The sequence below is a fragment of the Dendropsophus ebraccatus genome, chromosome 12 (assembly GCF_027789765.1).
Source record: "Dendropsophus ebraccatus isolate aDenEbr1 chromosome 12, aDenEbr1.pat, whole genome shotgun sequence".
Classification (NCBI taxonomy): Eukaryota; Metazoa; Chordata; class Amphibia; order Anura; family Hylidae; genus Dendropsophus; species Dendropsophus ebraccatus.
The window spans coordinates 67,856,802-67,873,984 of NC_091465.1; the positions used below are offsets into that span (position 1 = coordinate 67,856,802).

General features: G+C 44.4%; 1 long non-coding RNA gene across 1 annotated transcript; it reads right to left on the minus strand.

The window, feature by feature from the left end:
* Positions 1-8,497: 8,497 nt before the first annotated feature.
* LOC138769385 (uncharacterized) lies at positions 8,498-10,515 on the minus strand. Its single transcript, XR_011359243.1, has 4 exons — positions 10,478-10,515; positions 9,580-9,618; positions 9,017-9,067; positions 8,498-8,551 (listed from the first exon to the last, which is right to left on the minus strand). It is a non-coding gene; the product is annotated as an uncharacterized lncRNA (long non-coding RNA).
* Positions 10,516-17,183: the final 6,668 nt, after the last annotated feature.

The window sequence follows — 17,183 nt, forward strand, 5'->3', positions numbered from 1 at the left end:
GTGTTGGCATTTCTCTGTCCACGCCTTCTCTCCTCCTCATCTCACACTCAGGCAAAGTAAACACTTGTTAACTCATGTGGTGCTGCGACATTGCAGCTCCGACAGAACGTTACAGGCAAAGACGGTTTTATCACAATTAGGCTGGGTTCACACTACGTATATTTGAGGCTGTATGTTTGAGGCTGTATGTTTGAGGCTGTATAGCAACCAAAACAAGGAGTGGATTGAAAACACAGAAAGGCTCTGTTCACATAATGTTGTAATTGAGTGGATGGCCGCCATTTAATGGCAAATATTTGCTGTTATTTTAAAACAACGGCTGTTATATTGAAATAATGGAAGTTTTTTACCGTTATATGGCGGCCATCCACTCCATTTCAACATTGTGTGGACAGATCCTTTCTGTGTTTTCAATCCACTCCTGGTTTTGGTTGCTATGAGGACCACAATACTGACTGAAATATACGTAGTGTGAACCCAGCCTAAAAATGGCTGCTTAAAACTTTAAAGATTTGTTTAATGTTCCAGAATAGATTCTAATGTAACTAAAATAAATTTTCTTTTTAATTTCAGTGGAATAGTAAGATATAGATATGGGACAGTTGAATTAGCAATAGAGATGAGTGCAACTCAAGCATGCTTAAAGGGGTAAAATGAAAATCTATTCTATTCAAATCAAGTTATATAGATTTTTTATTTACTTCTATTGAAAAATCTCTTCCAGTACTTATCAACCGTTGTATGTTCTGCAGGAAGTGGTATTCTCTCCAGTCTGACACAGTGCTCTCTGCTGCCACCTCTGGCGGAGACAGGACCTGTCCAGAGCAGGAGAGGTTTTCTATGAGGATTTGCTACTGCTCTGGACAGTTCCTGACATGGACAGAGGTGGCAGCAGAGAGAACTGTGTCAAACTGGAGGGAATACACCACTTCCTGCAGGACATACAGCAGCTGATAAGGAATGGAAGCATGGAGATTTTTAAATAGAAGTAAATTACAAATTTATATAACTTTCTGAAACCAGTTGATTTGAAAGAAATTTTTTTCCGCTTGCATACCCCTTTAAATCCGATTGTTCAGCATTTGTAAAATAATGCACTTGGGGAGGAGGAATCCTCTATCCGAGTATCACATCGGCAGTACTGTGTTGGAAAAGACTTCAGAAGAGAAGGGTTTAGGGGTAGTGATTTCTGACAGCCTTAAAATGAGTCACCAGTGCAACCAGGCGGTGAGGAAAGCAAATCGTATGCTGGGGTGTATAGCTAGAGGTATAACCAGCAGGAAGAGAGAGATTGTGATCCCGCTGTATGGAGCTCTGGTGAGGCCACATCTGGAATACTGTGTCCAGTTCTGGAGACCTCACCTAAAAAAGGACATTGATAAAATAGAATGGGTCCAAAGACGGGCTACAAAAATGGTGGAGGGTGTGAGGCATAAACCAGATGAGGAAAGACTTAAGGATTTGAATCTGTATAGTCTGGAGGAAAGAAGGGAAAGGGGGGACATGATTGAAACCATCACATATGTTAAAGGACTAAATAAGGTTCAGGAGGGAAGTGTTTTTAGTAAAAAACTGAGCTCAAGAACAAAAGGACACAGTGAGGGATTATCTGGGGGAAAGATCAGAAGCAACATGAGAAAATGTTATTTTACTGAAAGAGTAGTAGATACCTGGAACAAACTTCCAGCAGAGTTGGTTGGTAAATCTACAATAACAGAATTTAAACACGCCTGGGATAAACATATATCTATCTTAAGATAATAAGAAAGGAAATACTAAAAGGGCAGACTAGATGGACCCAGTGGTCTTTTTCTGCCGACAATCTTCTATGTTTCTAATACCGGTGGCTGAAGAAGTTGGATACAGACCAAAAGAGTCTGGGAAAAAAATGGATAGCTTAAGCCTTAAAGGGGTACTCCGGCGGGGGGGCACTTTTTTTTGCTGGGAACGGGGAGAAGGTGGCTGAGGGAAAAGATGTCCACTCACCTCCCCGGTTCCAGCGGCGGGTCCTGCATCGCGGCGCTCCGGACCCCGGTTCTCGGACGTCTCCTGGTGTCTGACACCGCCCAAGACGATACGTCTCAGGTCCGCTCAGCCAGTCAGTGACAGAGGCGGGATCTGAGCGGACTTGACACGGATCCCGCCTCCTTCACTGACTGGCTGAGCAGACCTGAGACATATCGTCTCGGGCGGCGTCAGACACCAGGAAGCGACCGGGAACCGGGGACCGGAGCGCCGCGATGTGGGACCCGCCGCTGGAACCGAGGAGGTGAGTGGACGTCGTTTCTCTCAGCCACCTCCTCCCCGGTCCCAGCAAAGAAGTGCCCCCCCCGCTGGAGTACCCCTTTAAGGTCCCTTGTACACTATGGAAATCACACGGATTACATACCGTGGATTCCGGGCGCGCTCCCGCTTGAACATCTGGCCGTCCCATAGGCTTCAATCTAGGCTCAGGCGCACAACAAACACAAAATCATTACACTCTTTCTCATTGTGATCTTTCAGCATGTCGAAATATCATTTTTGGTCTTTCACTAATAATTTGACAATCTCCTAGTGTAAAAAGAAACAACCATTTTCTCTTGCACTATCAATGACCGACCATATAACGACCACAAAAATGATCATTCATAACAGCAATTGGTAAATGCAATAACGTCACAATCGTTCGCTACTATATTGCTAGATATCACTATCATTTTGGCGAGTTTTTGCACGATAATCGTTCTGTGTAACAGGGGCTATAGCCACAAATACCAACCCCCACCACACAGTAGGTGGTCTGTGTGGTGGGGGATGGTGTATGCGGTGGCTTGCTCCTACCTTAGCACGGCTAGGAATTTTTTGCATTTAGACTTATTTCATGCCTGCATTGTATCGTGCTTTATAGGGAGTTTTTTTAAATAAAGGATTTCTTGATGTGCAAACTCTTGCATGCATGTGCTTCTCCTTTTGCCGTTTACATGCATTGGTATTGCACTCCTACTGCATGAGTACATGCCTGGTATTGTTTCTGGTGATCCCACAATATCGGCAGATGAAAGTTACATTGCTAGTCATTGCCAAGAACAAATACTGCCACCTAGTGTAAGAATGCAAATTACCACGCTAAGAAATGGTAAATACAGTGGTACCTTGGATTACGAGCATAATTCATTCCGGGACTGTGCTGGTAATCCAAATTCACTCTTAAACCAAAGCAAATTTTCCCATAAGAAATCGCTGAAATGCAGACAATTAGTTCCACACCCCAAAAATAATGATTTTTTATTCTGAATAACATGTAAAACAGATGAAACAAACATTCAGAAGAATATGCAGATATTATACGTTACTGTACAGTAATGGAGAGGATGGGAAACACAAGGGCTGACTGACTGCAGGGAGTATGAAGGAATGAACAGGGCAGATGTGGGCACAGTATAGCAGCAATCTCTGTCCGGGGAGAGGGGTGTTACATGGCACTTTATGATGTTGTAGTTTGTGCACTGTATGACACCACAGCAGGGCCTAACTGGCCATCTGGCAAGTCAGGCAAATGCCAGATGAGCCGATGTGCCAAGTGGGCCAGTCCATGAACAGATTGATGCCTGGTTTTCCTCAGCACTGCACCCTCCCTACACTTACAACATAGTAAGACGTCCGTCAGATTGGAGTCCTGTATCCGGCTTATTGATGGACAGGAATCTTAGGTGAAGGGGTCCTGCCATCTCCTGCTTGCCTATTACAAGGTTCATCAGTCAACAACAACAAAAGCAGATGAGAATAGCAATGTGTGTGGTGTGTCCTGCTGACTGATATGTGTAGTGAGAGTGCTAGATGTATTGTCAATAGTATATGTCCATTGTATTTAAAATGTTTTACAATTTCTAGAATACCAGCCCTTTCTTCCGGGTGCCTTGCTTAGTCTGGCCTCTCCCCAATGACCTGTCTGGCACGGGTGGCCCCACCAGGAGTATTACTCCCGCCAGCTTAGCTCATTGGATCATCAAAGCACGCAAGCTCCCTCACCACGTCAAGGTGAAGGCACCATGAGGGAGCCCCTCCACCCTATCCCGATTACCCATCCCAACCCTTAATTTACCTGTCCTTTGCCAATGTGGACCCTTCCGGTGCCCTTCTCAATGCAGGCCCACCCAGTCTTCTACCTCCTCTTCCTTCTCTTCTTCTATTTCTCCTTTTCTTCTTCTTCTCCTCTTCTTTCCAGCCCAGGCCCGCCCCAGCCCCCTAAAACGGATCCTCCTGGCACCTTCCCAGCCCAGGCTCGCCCCTCCTCCTGCCCCATATGAGGCAAATAATCCTCCAGATGTAAAGGGCACCCTATTTGCCTCTAGATTTTAAAGGGGTCATCTTGGGAGGTAAAAAGGTTTTACCTCTCCTTGCCAACAAGTGGCTCACTTCCAGTTTGGTCACATTTTATCCTGACACCAATTCAGCAGACTTGAAGGAGGTGGGCTGAAACGGATGGGACGGCACTATGCTGTAGTCACTACATGTGGGTGAAACCAGGCCTCCATAGGTGGCCAGTGTGCACACAATATTGCAACATCAGCAATGTTATCCACACATTGGCTGCCACTGGTTTTGCCTGCATGTGGCAATTGCAACATAGTACCTGCCCCACCAGTAATTCAGCTCAACCTCTTCATGCTATTTGGAAAGATGTTGGGATGAGACGAGCCAATACTGGAGGTGAGCCTCCGGGGACAGAAGAAAGGTTCTACCTTCTCAGCTCCCTGGATAACCCCTCTATGGGCGCCTCCTCCATACTCCTAGTTGCTATTGGAGTGTAATCCTCCTATTTAAGATGGTAAAGCGGGCCTCCTCCTGCCCTATATGAGGCAAATAAATCCTCCAGATGTAAAGGGCACCCTATTTGCCTCTCGATTTTAAAGGGGTCATCTGGGGAGGTAAGAAGGTTTTACCTCTCCTTGCCCACAGGTGGCTCACTGCCAGCGTGGTCACATTTTATCCTGACACCAATTCAGCCGGCTTGCGGGAGGTGGCCTGAAAGGGATGGGACGGTACTATGCTGTAATCACTGCATGTGGGCGATACCAGGCCTCCTGGTGGCCCATGTGCACACAATATTGCAACATCTGCAGTTTTGTCCACACATTGACTGCCACTGGTTTTGCCTGCATGTGGCGATTGCAGCATTGTACCTTCCCCATCACCAATTCAGTCTGCCTTCTTCATGCTAGTTGGAAAGGTATTAGAATGAGACGAGCCAATACTGGAGGTGAGCCTCCGGAGACAGAAGAAAGGTTCTACCTTCTCAGCTCCCTGGATAACCCCTCTATGGGCGCCTCCTCCATACTCCTAGGTGTTATGGGAGTCTAATCCTCCTATTTAAGATGGTAAAGGGGGGCTCCTCCTGCCCTATATGAGGCAAATAGATCCTCCAGATGTAAAGGGCACCCTATTTGCCTCTAGATTTTAAAGGGGTCATCTAGGTAGGCAAGAAGGTTTTACCTCTCCTTGCCAACAAGTGGCTCACTTCCAGTTTGGTTACATTTTATCCTAACGCCAATTAAGCTGGCTTGAAGGGGGTGGGCTAAAAGGAATGGGAGGGCACTATGTTGTAATCACTGCATGTGGGCGAAACCAGGCCTCCATAGGTGGCCAGTGTGCACACAATATTGCAACATCAGCAATGTTATCCACACATTGGCTGCCACTGGTTTTGCCTGCATGTGGCGATTGCAGCATTGTACCTTCCCCATCACAGATTCAGTCTGCCTTCTTCATGCTAGTTGGAAAGATGTTGGGATGAGACGAGCCAAGCTATTTATGATGGTGAAGGGGGCCTCCTCCTGCCCTATATGAGGCAAATAGATCCTCCAGATGTAAAGGGCACCCTATTTGCCTCTAGATTCTGAAGGGGCCATCTGGGGAGGTAAAAATGTTTTACCTCTCCTTGCCAACAAGTGGCTCACTTCCAGTTTGGTCACATTTTATCCTGACACCAATTCGGCAGGCTTAAAGAGGGTGGACTGAAACATCCGGGACGGCACTATGCTGTAATCACTGCATGTGGGCGAAACCAGGCCCCGTTAGGTGGCCAGTGTGCACACAATGTTGCAGCGGTGGTAATATTGTGTACACATTGGCTGCCTCTGGTTTTGCCTGCATGTGGCGATTACAGCATTGTACCTACCCCATCATTGATTCAGTCTGCCCTCTTTATGCTAGTTGAAAAAGTATTGGGATGAGACGAGCCAATACTGGAGGTGAGCCTCCGGGGACAGAAGAGAGGTCCTACGTCCTCAGCTCCCTGGACAACCCCTTGAAAGGTGCCTCCTCCCTACTCCTAGGTGTTATAAGAGTAACTTCCTCCTATTTAAGATGTTAAAGGGGGCCTCCTCCTGACCCATATGAGGCAAATAGATCCTCCAGATGTAAAGGGCACCCTATTTGCCTCTACATTATGAAGGGGTTATCTGGGGAGGTAAAAATGTCTTACCTCTCCTTGTCCACAGGTGGCTCACTTCCAGTTTGGTTACATTTTATCCTGACACCAATTCGGCAGGCTTGAAGAGGGTGGACTGAAACATCCGGGATGGCACTATGCTGTAATCACTGCATGTGGGCGAGACCAGGCCTCCATAGGTGGCCAGTGTGTACACAATGTTGCAGCGGTGGTAATATTGTGCACACATTGGCTGCCACTGGTTTTGCCTGCATGTGGCGATTGCAGCATTATACCTGCCCCATCATTGTTTCAGTCTGCCTTCTTCATGCTTGTTGAAAAGGTGTTGGGATGAGACGAGCCAATACTGGAGGTGAGCCTCCGGAGACAGAAGAAAGGTCCTACGTCCTCAGCTCCCTGGACAACCCCTTGAAAGGTGCCTCCTCCCTACTCCTAGGTGTTATAAGAGTAACTTCCTCCTAGTTTGATGGAAATGGGGGCCTCCTCCTGACCCATATGAGGCAAATGATTCCCACCGATGTTTAAGGCGCCTTCATTTTACCTCTTGATGTCATTGGCGCCACCTCTCCAAGGAACCTCTGATGGTATGAAGTCCTCCCCTCATGCTGTGACCTAGACAGGAGATATACCAAACAAACTGTTATAAATAAGGAAAATATAATAAATACATAAACATAGTCATACTAAGTACAATCAGGAAAACAGTGGGAATATGGATACTCACTTTTCAGTTGTCCTCGATGTCACAGCAGCAGCAAAATAGAGAGCGTAGTCTACAAAAGAAAGAGAAATCATTAAGAATTTCCATAGATCAGACATATCTTCTGGTAACATATAGGGACGGGTGGAGAGACCTTACACTGGATAGAAGGGGGTCACAGATGTCCTAGGGGGTGGGATGTAGAAGTGGGTAGTGGGCACAGGGCAGCTGTTTTATACACACAGGGTTAGGTATGTTCAGTGCTGTGCTGGGTACAAGACATGTGTCCATACATGGACTATGGCTGGTACCATTTATACACGTACATCAGGTCTTTATTGGGTTAATATTTGTTACTCATAATATTATTTGTATTGATCAAATTCACTATTCAGTTCAGCAGTATATCACACAGTAGAACCTAAAAAAGACCATTCTTTTTTGGGTGTAATGCCTAGGAAATGCTAAGGTGATCCTGCCAATGTGTGATTTCTACTCTGTTAGGCCGCACCTGAATCGCATTGTTCCCAAATAATAAGGGTAAAAAAGGGTGACAATGCTGGAGCGCTGTTCATCCCATAAGGGTGCATTCACACCTACAGGATCTGCAGCAGATTTGATGCTGTGTTCAGTTATTTAAATGAAATCTGCTGCAGAAAATCAGCTGCAGATCCTGTAGGTGTGAACGCACCATAACAGTGTATTGTCATGAAAATGCATTATCACTTGTACCAACCTGGAAAGGATACGGCTTCTTCGGCTGCTGCTTCTTCTGGAAAGGAGAAATAACAAAGCAATGGTCAGAAATATATATTATACGGCAAAGCCTTTGCTTGTATGTAAGTTATGGCTATTTGTATTCTAGTTATATCCCTACATTTATTACTAGCTCCATTTACTGCTACAGTAAAACAATATTCACTATTCACTATAATCACAACAGAACCGCAGCCTTTACTTCTTCCATCCGGGCCATGTAGAAGGTGTTATAAGAACTCAGCACTATACATGCTGCTAACAAAAAGTTACAATACATATTCGTTGTTATTACGTTTTTATAAAGTAGGGATTGCACAACCAATATAAAAAAGCTATACAATAAGCGCTGACCATAATGTACCACGTGTGTAAGTGTAATAGCTTAGGAAAGCCTGTTTACATCAGATCTCTCCATTCTTCAGTGTTCTAAGTAGCTTTAGGAAAAAGCCAACATAAAATGATCGCTATCATTAAAATATTACATTTTAATTACAAGTTCTTTAAATGAAGAAATGTGGAGCCCCCTGTTCTCTTAGTGATTCTCTCTATGCACAGAAACAAAGCAATTCCATGCAGACACAAACTTATAGGCTTTGATTGCTCACCTGGGCACGATGACGACAACGGCCTCCTCTTCGTCCTCCTCTTCATCCACTTCCCTGTATATGTAATGTAAAGCCGCTCATAGCACTATATAAATATTAGGGCAAAACACTGAACAGATTGCAATGGACTCCAGGTGCAGATTGGTGAATGCCAGTTATAAGCTTCGCTCACCTGATGAGAGAGGGGGGAGGGGGACGACAAGGTGGGAAGCAGGCTGGCCCAGAGCCCAGGGGGTCTATGTCCGGCTCATTGGGGCTCCTGGGCGAATGGGTCTCTACCCCTCCAGCGCTGCTGTTGTTGTTTCTGTGGTGGTCGCCGTGTGGGGCTGCACCATATAATAGTTAGGTACCCACACGTGTCAGGAACCTTAAATTGGTGTGTGGGCTTATCAACCTCCTGATGTTAGTAGTGTATAGTGCTTAGTGCATGTGTTAGTAGGGTGTATAGTGCGGCCATGTCTGTTTTTTCTCCAGAGAATTGTCTGTATGTTTTCAGCTGTGCTGCTTCTTCATACTTACCAGATGGTCTCCAGGCTGGGGCGCCATTCAGAAGGTGGGAACTTGAATGGTCTGTAACATAGAACATATGTTTGGTTAGGATTATTTGTTAGGAGTATTTAAAACTTACAAAAAAAATGTAATCTATTGTGATATATCAGTAACATGATCTTTAACCCTCAGATTAGTTCCTCCTAAATTCCTGGTAACAGAGAATTGTCCTTTATGTATTAAGGGGATAGCCCCTTTAAGGTTTTTTTTTTTTTTTTTTAAATGGTGTCATAAAGTTATACAGATTTGTAAATTATTTTTATAGAAGAATCTAAACTCTTCCAGTATTTATCCTCTGATGTATGCCCTGCAGGAAGTGGTGTATTCTTTCTGATCTGACATAATACTCTCTGCTGCAGCCGCTGTCCATGTTAAGAACTGTCTATAGCAGTAGTAAATCCCTGTAAAAAACTTCTCCTGCTCTGGACAGTTCCTCAGAATGGACAGAGGTGGCAGCGGAGAGCCCCGTTAATATTGACATATGTCCCAGACTATTCTCATGTCCCTTTGCCAAATGTATGTGAGCTAGTTACCTGAATGCCCGCGGTGCCGTCTTCACTGCCTTCTTCCATCTATCACAAAACATGAACAATACAGGATTATTACTTATTATGAGGGGTCACGGTCATTTATTCAGGGGCAGCATGCTCTAGGTATGTTATTTTTTTTAGATGCAAATGTTTATGGCATTGTAATAGTACATTTGTAACGAATTGTGTGAATAGCAGAGGAACTGTTGAATCATATGATTTGTTAGGGGAGACACACTACAAAAATTAGCAACCAAAAATTGCTGGTATTAAAACACATGATATGGAATCAGAAAATACATGTAATTTCATGAAATAATGAAAATTATAATATTTTCAGGGCCTTTGTAAAAGGTACTCCGGAGGAAAAAAAAATAGTTTTTAAATCAGCTGGTACCAAAATGTTATACAGATTTGTAAATTACTTCTATTTTTTTTTTAAAAAACAAGTCTTCAGGTACTTATAAGCTGCTGTATGTCCTACAGGAAGTAGTGTTTTCTATCCAGTTTGACTCTTTGCTGTCACCTCTGTCCTCTTCTCCAGGAACCGTGCATGGCAGTAGTACATCCAAATAGAAAACCTCTCCTGTTCTGGACAGTTCCGATTGCAGACAGAGGTGGCAGCAGACAGCCGTGTGTTAGACTGAAAAGAATATATTACTTCCTGCAGGACATACAGTAGCTGATAAGTACTGGAAGTACTTGAGTCTTTTTTTTTTTGTACTAGAAGTAATTTACAAATCTGTATAACTTTCTAGCACCAGTTGATTTGAAAATAAAAAAATTTAAAAAAAAATAATTCTCTGGAGTACCTCTTTAAGGCAAAAAAGCCACACAAAAAATATATGTGAATCAGATAAATCTCCCCAATTACTTAATTACTTTACAACAATGTACTTACGCTCGGTCCGGAAGGTCTTCCTCGATGTCGTCAATGGTCCTGTTAGCCACGGAACAGAGAGGACAGTGAGAACACAACTATAGGGAATCATTTACACCTGAATACAATTAATACACGTCATGCCAGACGGGGAACGGATCCATTACTTACATTCCCCGTCCGTAAGGTTTGCAAAATTGTGTACGTGTGAATGTAGCCTTAACAGTTCTACAGTCATGATTGGTATCTATGAGGGTGAATATACACTGTGTTTGGTGTTAGCTGTTGTGGTATAGATCCCAATGTATCCTGGTCAGATGTATGATAATAGGAAGCCCCTCTTATGTGTTGGCTCTTAAATGTCTATGGGCATTTGGGTATAGACATTGACAATATACTACCATCATGGGGGGAAGTCACACACAAGTGTACATTCACAGTAAAGTAATACTAACCAAACTTCTGGTTCTTCATCTAAAAAAAGGGGAAAAAAGAAAAGGAAAAAAATGTTTAAAAATAGTTGTATAAAATAGGATTAAAACTATAAGTCTCTGATCATGTTGGATGACATAATCTACATAGCACAGTGTCATAGTACAGAGATCAGTCACTTTCCTGCATCTGATGACCATAATATAACTGCATTTCAGTGTCTGCATTGTGGAGGCGAGACAAGACCCCCTATGCAGTCATATATCTCTCTGTGTAAATGCACCCTAAGGAAAGCTCATGTTGCTCTATGCAGGATCTATACTGGCATGAGGCTTAAAGGGGTTATCCAGCGCTACAAAAACATGGCCACTTTTTTCCCAGTCTCCAGTTCAGGTGCGGTTTGCAATTAAGTTCCAATTACTTAAAGGGGTACTCCAGCGGGGGGCATTTTTTCCCTGGGACCGGGGAGGAGGTGGCTGAGGGAAACGACGTCCACTCACCTCCCCAGTTCCAGCGGCAGGTCCCGCACTGCACCGCGGCGCTCCGTTTCCCGTTTTCCGGCCGCTTCCTGATGTCTGACGCGGGCCCGAAACGTGATGTCTCAGGTCCGCTCAGCCAGTCAGTGACGGAGGCGGGATCTGTTTCAACTACACCTGTCTTCAGTTCAGGTGCAGTTTACAATTAAGCTCCATTCACTTCAATGGAACTGAACAGCAAAACCCCGCCCAAGCTGGAGACAAGATTGGGGCTGTCTCTGGAAGAAAGTGGCCATGTTTTTGTAGCGCTGGATAACCCCTTTAAATGGAACTGAGCAGTAAAACCCCGCCCAAGCTGGAGACAAGCATGGGGTCGTCTCTGGAAGAAAGTGGCCATGTTTTTGTAGCGCTGGATAACCCCTTTAGGGGTTTGTGATCTTAAGGGTACAAACCCACTTGACGTATTTGCTGCGTTAATCAGTCTTAAAAATAAGCAGGCAAAACGCAGGTTGGCCTTATACAATTGTTCTGCGTTAAAATACGCAATTGCGTATTTTTGAAGCGTGAAGCTACATGCGTTTTTCGCATAGGTTGTTAACAACTGATGCTTTGCTAACAACAAGCTTCACGCTTCAAAAATAGGCAATTGCGTATTTTAACGCAGAACAATTGTATAAAGCCAACCTGCGTTTTGCATGCTTATTTTTAAGACTGATTCACGAAGCAAATACGTCAAGTGGGTTTGTACCCTAAATGAGTATCTTTTCTTTCACCTTAAAATATGTGTACCTAAGAAAAATGTGCTGTGTGTGGGACTTTAGGACGCAATTGCTTGTACAAAAATATCATGGAATGGATGAACTCACCCTCCTTGTCGACATCCTTGGCTGCCTGCAATAGGAAACACGGGGTAAGTACAGTATAGAAATATGTCGCTTGGAGTATTATAGAAAGGTACCATTTACCTTGACATATTCCGGTGTCTGCAGCTCCTTGATGAACAACGATGCAGGAACCTGTAAAAGAAATAAGAACAAAAACAAAAAAGGATAAAGATGAGCGAGCTCCAAAATACTCAAGTACTTGTTACTTTGGTCAAGTATTTTTCAATGCTCGAGTGCTTGACTTGACTGACGAGCCAGAGGCCCATTAAAAAATTTTTAGACTTTAGTACTTAACCAGGTGCCCCCGCTCAGCAGAATAGAGGGTATCTGGTTAATCTGAGAGGGACAGTCTGGCCCCTAGGAGGTTAAAAGTGACTCTGTACCCACAATCTGACCCCCCCCAACCACTTGTACCTTCAGATAGCTGCTTTTAATCCAAGATCTGTCCTGGGGTCCATTCGGCAGGTGATGCAGCTATTGTCCTAAAAAACAACTTTTAAACTGGCAGCCCTGTGTCAAACAGCCGTGGCTTACAGTATCTGTGCCCTAACTTTGCGCCACCCCTCCGTTCCTCCTCCCCACCCTCTTTATCATTAGGAATGCCCCTAGAACATTTTCTCCTGTCTGAACACTGCACAGGTACCTTAACGATCCAGCCCATGTGCCGTGCTGACACAGGTGATGAATAGAAGACAATCTGCCTGGAGCATTCCTAATGATGAGGAGGGTGGGGAGGAGGGACAGAGAGGTTGTGCCAGCCTAATGCATACACAATCTAAGCCACGGTCGTTGGGCACGGGGCTGCCAGTTTAAAAGGTGTTTTTCAGGACAATAACTACATCACCTGCCGAACAGACCCTAGGACAGATCTTGGATTAAAAGCAGCTATCCGAAGGTACAAGTGGTTTGGGGGGTCAGATTGTGGGTACAGAGTCGCTTTAAGTTAATTGCCGCTTCGGTCTTTCCTCTGTCTTTATTATCGCCAAACATCGGATCGGCTGAGCGAAGTCTGTGCAGCCAATCAGCAGCTGCTGCGGCGATAGGGAAGATAGATACAAGACCAAAGTAGAAAGCCTACTTCCCCGCTCCGACCCCCCCCCCCTCCCAATGCAGTTTAAAGTGTGCCTGCACAGTGGCTCTTCCAGATTAGAGCAAGATCCTCTGTTAATATCATCTTCCAGATTAGCAGAGGATCTTGCCGCTGATTTGGGATGGCCGATTGTGTCAGGTAAACTTTGAGACTATGCTCACACACACAGTATTTTTGCACAGTATTTTGATCAGTATTTTTCAACCAAAACCAGGAGTGGATTGAAAACACAGAAAGGCCACGTTCACACACTGCTGAGTGGATGACTGCGATTTAATGGCAAATAATTGGAAAAAATAATGGCAAAAATACTGTTTTGGAACAGAGCCTTAGGCTGTGAAAATGCAATACGCTCAGCAGATGGGTAGCCCAATACTCTAGTGATTACTATACTTATAAGAGTGTAGTCGCTTTAAAAAAAGAACGTTTGTGATTTGTTATTTGCTGGGCATCAAATGTTTTTACACTTTGTTCTTTTATCACTTATAAGAAATGTCCTGCTTTATAAATGTCCTGAATTATAGATATTTGTTATTATGGATGAGTATCGGGTGATTGTCCCATGCTGGAGCATTGTTCCACTGATCTAGCAGATCGGTGCTCGTTTACATCGTTGATCAGGCCCTGCTCAACCCGTGAAATAGGACCCTAAGGCCCCGTTCCCACTGAGCAAAAGTAGCGGAATGCCGTTAGCCTCCCGCTCACAATGGGAGTCTATGGGAGGCGCGCGTTCTTGCTTTGTCCGCGCTGAAGAATGAACATGTTCATCCTTCAGCGCGTACAGAGCAGGAGCACGCGCCTCCTATAGACTCCCATTATGAGCGGGAGGCTAACGGCATTCCGCTACTTTTGCTCAGTGGGAACGGGGCCTTAGGGTGTGTTTACACAGACAGATTTATCTGACAGATTTTTGAAGCCATAGCGAGGAACAGACTATAAACAGGGAACAGGTCATAAAGGAAAGATTGAGATTTCTCCTCTTTTCAAATCCATTCCTGGCTTTGGCTTCAAGAATCTGTCAGATAAATCTGTCTGTGTAATTACAGCATAAGCCAGACCACTGAAGTGAAGGACACAGAGACAGTGACAGCTGCTGCTGCTGATCCCTGTCTCCCTCCCGCCCCTGAGCTCACCTGCCACCCCCACACTGTGCGCTCACCCACAGCCCCCACACACACAGTGCTCACCCGCACCCCTCGCACTGTGCGCCCCCCCTTCTCACCCACGCCTCATCCGAAGAGTGCGGCCCCCCTGTGTCCCACTTGCAGCCCGTGTGCCCCCCCTTGCAGAGTGCGGCCCCCCTTTTCCCTGTGAACCCTCCCCCCAAAACAGTGCGACCCCCGCTCACCCGCGCCCCCCCTTCCTGCTCATGTTGGCCCCCTGCTCACCTGTGCCCCCCCCCCTCACCTGCGGCACCCACTCCCCCCCTGCTCAAGTGCAGCCCCCCCCAATCACCTGCGGCTCCCCCCCTCCAAAAATTCTGCAGCCAGATGTCAGCTGAGAGATTTTTTAAAATTGCAGCCTTGCTTTAGTGTCCCCCAATAAACAGTGACATTTTATCCTTATTTATACTTTTATGTTGAAGGGGTGGGCAGAAAGAACGCCATAGCCCTATGCATGTTGGTGTTTTTCAGACATTTTTCCCCAGTTCTTTATTATAAACCCTAAAATCATATGATGAATCACATGCCGCAGGGGATAAATGCCAGAAAAAAAACGTAGTTCTTCAAGAGAACTGTAAAATAGCAGTAATAACGCTTGAAGCTTTTTGAAGTATTTTGTGTAAGACCTTACCTATTGACATCCAACATAAAAAATATTTTTTTGTAACTAACAATTATCCAGCGTAAATCTTTTTCTTATAAATCAACTGGTGTCAGAAAGTTATATAGAGTTGTAATTCACTTCTATTTAAAAATCTCAAGTCTTCCCATACTTATCAGCTGCCGTATGTGCTGCGGAAAGTGGTGTTTTTTTTTCTAGTGTGACATAGTGCTCTCTGCTGCCACCTGCTGTCCAGAGCAGGAGAGGTTTTCTATAGGGATTTGCTACTACCCTGGACAGTTCCTGTCTCGGCCAGAGATGTCAGTAGAGAGCACTGTGTCAGACAAAGGGGTACTCCAGCGGGGGGCACTTTTTTGCTGGGACCGGGGAGGAGGTGGCCGAGGGAAAAGACGTCCACTCACCTCCCCAGTTCCAGCGGTGGGTCCCGCATTGTGGCGCTCCGGTGCCTGGCTCCCGGCCACTTCCGGGTGTCTGATGCGGGCCTGAGACGTGACGTCTCAGGTCCGCTCAGCCAGTCAGTGAAGGAGGCGGTATCCGTTTCAAGTCCGCTCAGATCCCGCCTCTGAGTGGCTGAGCGGACCTGAGACGTATCGTCTCGGGCCTGTGTCAGACATCCGGAATCGGTCGGGAACTGGGCACCGGAGCACCGCAATGCGGGACCCGCCGCTGGAACTGGGTAGGTGAGTGGACGTCTTTTCCCTCGGCCACCTCTTCCCCGGTCCCAGCAAAAAAGTCCTCCCCGCTTTACCCCTTTAAAAGAAAACAACATTTACTGCAGGACATACAGCAGCTGATAAATATGGGACAACTTGAGATTTTTAAATAGAAGTAAACTACAAATCTATATAACTTTCTGAAACCAGTTTATTTGAAAGAAAAAGATTTTCACCAGAGTACCTCTTTACTCCAGCGAAATAGATTTTTTTTTTCTTTCAAATTAACTGGTGTCATAAAGTTATATAGAATTAAAATTTCTATTTAAAAATCCCATGTCTTCCAGTACTTATCAGCTGCTGTCTGTCCTGCAGGAAGTGGTATATTCTTTGCTGCCTGGATCCTTTTTTTTTTTAGTACACAAAAATGTAGCTGACCTTACTTTTGTGTCCGTTATCCGTGATCCATTTTATAATGGAAATCAATGGAAAAACATCAAAACGGATGCACGCAAATGCATCCATTTTTTTCATCAGTTTTTTTGAAAAAAAAAAAAAAAAAAACGGATTGCAAAAACGTAGTGTGAACTTATAGAAGCCTTATAGAAGAGAAGTCAATAGAGGAAAAACCTAACTACTTTCTAAAAAAAAAATCCCCAAACACAGAACATTGCCAAAAAGCAGAAAAATACCAAACCCACAAATGTCCTGTGTATATTAGTGTTTCATATTCCCCAAATGACTCTCAGGTAACATCTGATTTTTGAGCCAATAAATCACCATACACAATTTTGGCACTTTTATTGGAGTTTTTTCCCCCCAGAAACCCCCAGTGTGACACCGCCCTAAGTAGGTTGTTCTTTTTTGTTGGAAAAACTCAAAAAAAAAAAATTTTAAACGGTGTAAAATAGAAAGTGGTGTAAAATACAAATTTTTAGCTCATTTTTAGTCTGTGAATGGTTGTGATTGTGTCAGGGTATTTTTTCTGTGTTTTTTTTTTTTTTGTATCTTTTTACACAGACACTTTTGAGAGACTTTTTTGTCAATTTTTTTTATTATTATTAATTTTTATAGATGTGGAGGAACACATAACAAAGACTCCATACCCCGTGTGATAATATTTAAAGCCACAGATTCATTAAAGAATTTAAAGTGTTACTGTAAAAAAAAAAAAAAAACTTTGACAAATTACATAGACACTCCAAAAGTATGGATTTGTCAGGATCTTAAAGGGGTTGTTCACCAAAATGCTTTTTTCTTTCAAATCAACTGCTGCCATAAAGTACCAGAGATTTGTAATTTACTTCTATAAAAAAATAAAATCGCAAGTCTTCCAGTACTTATCAGCTGCTGTATGTGGTGTATTCTCTCCAGTCTGACACAGTGCTCTCTGCTGCCATCTCTGTC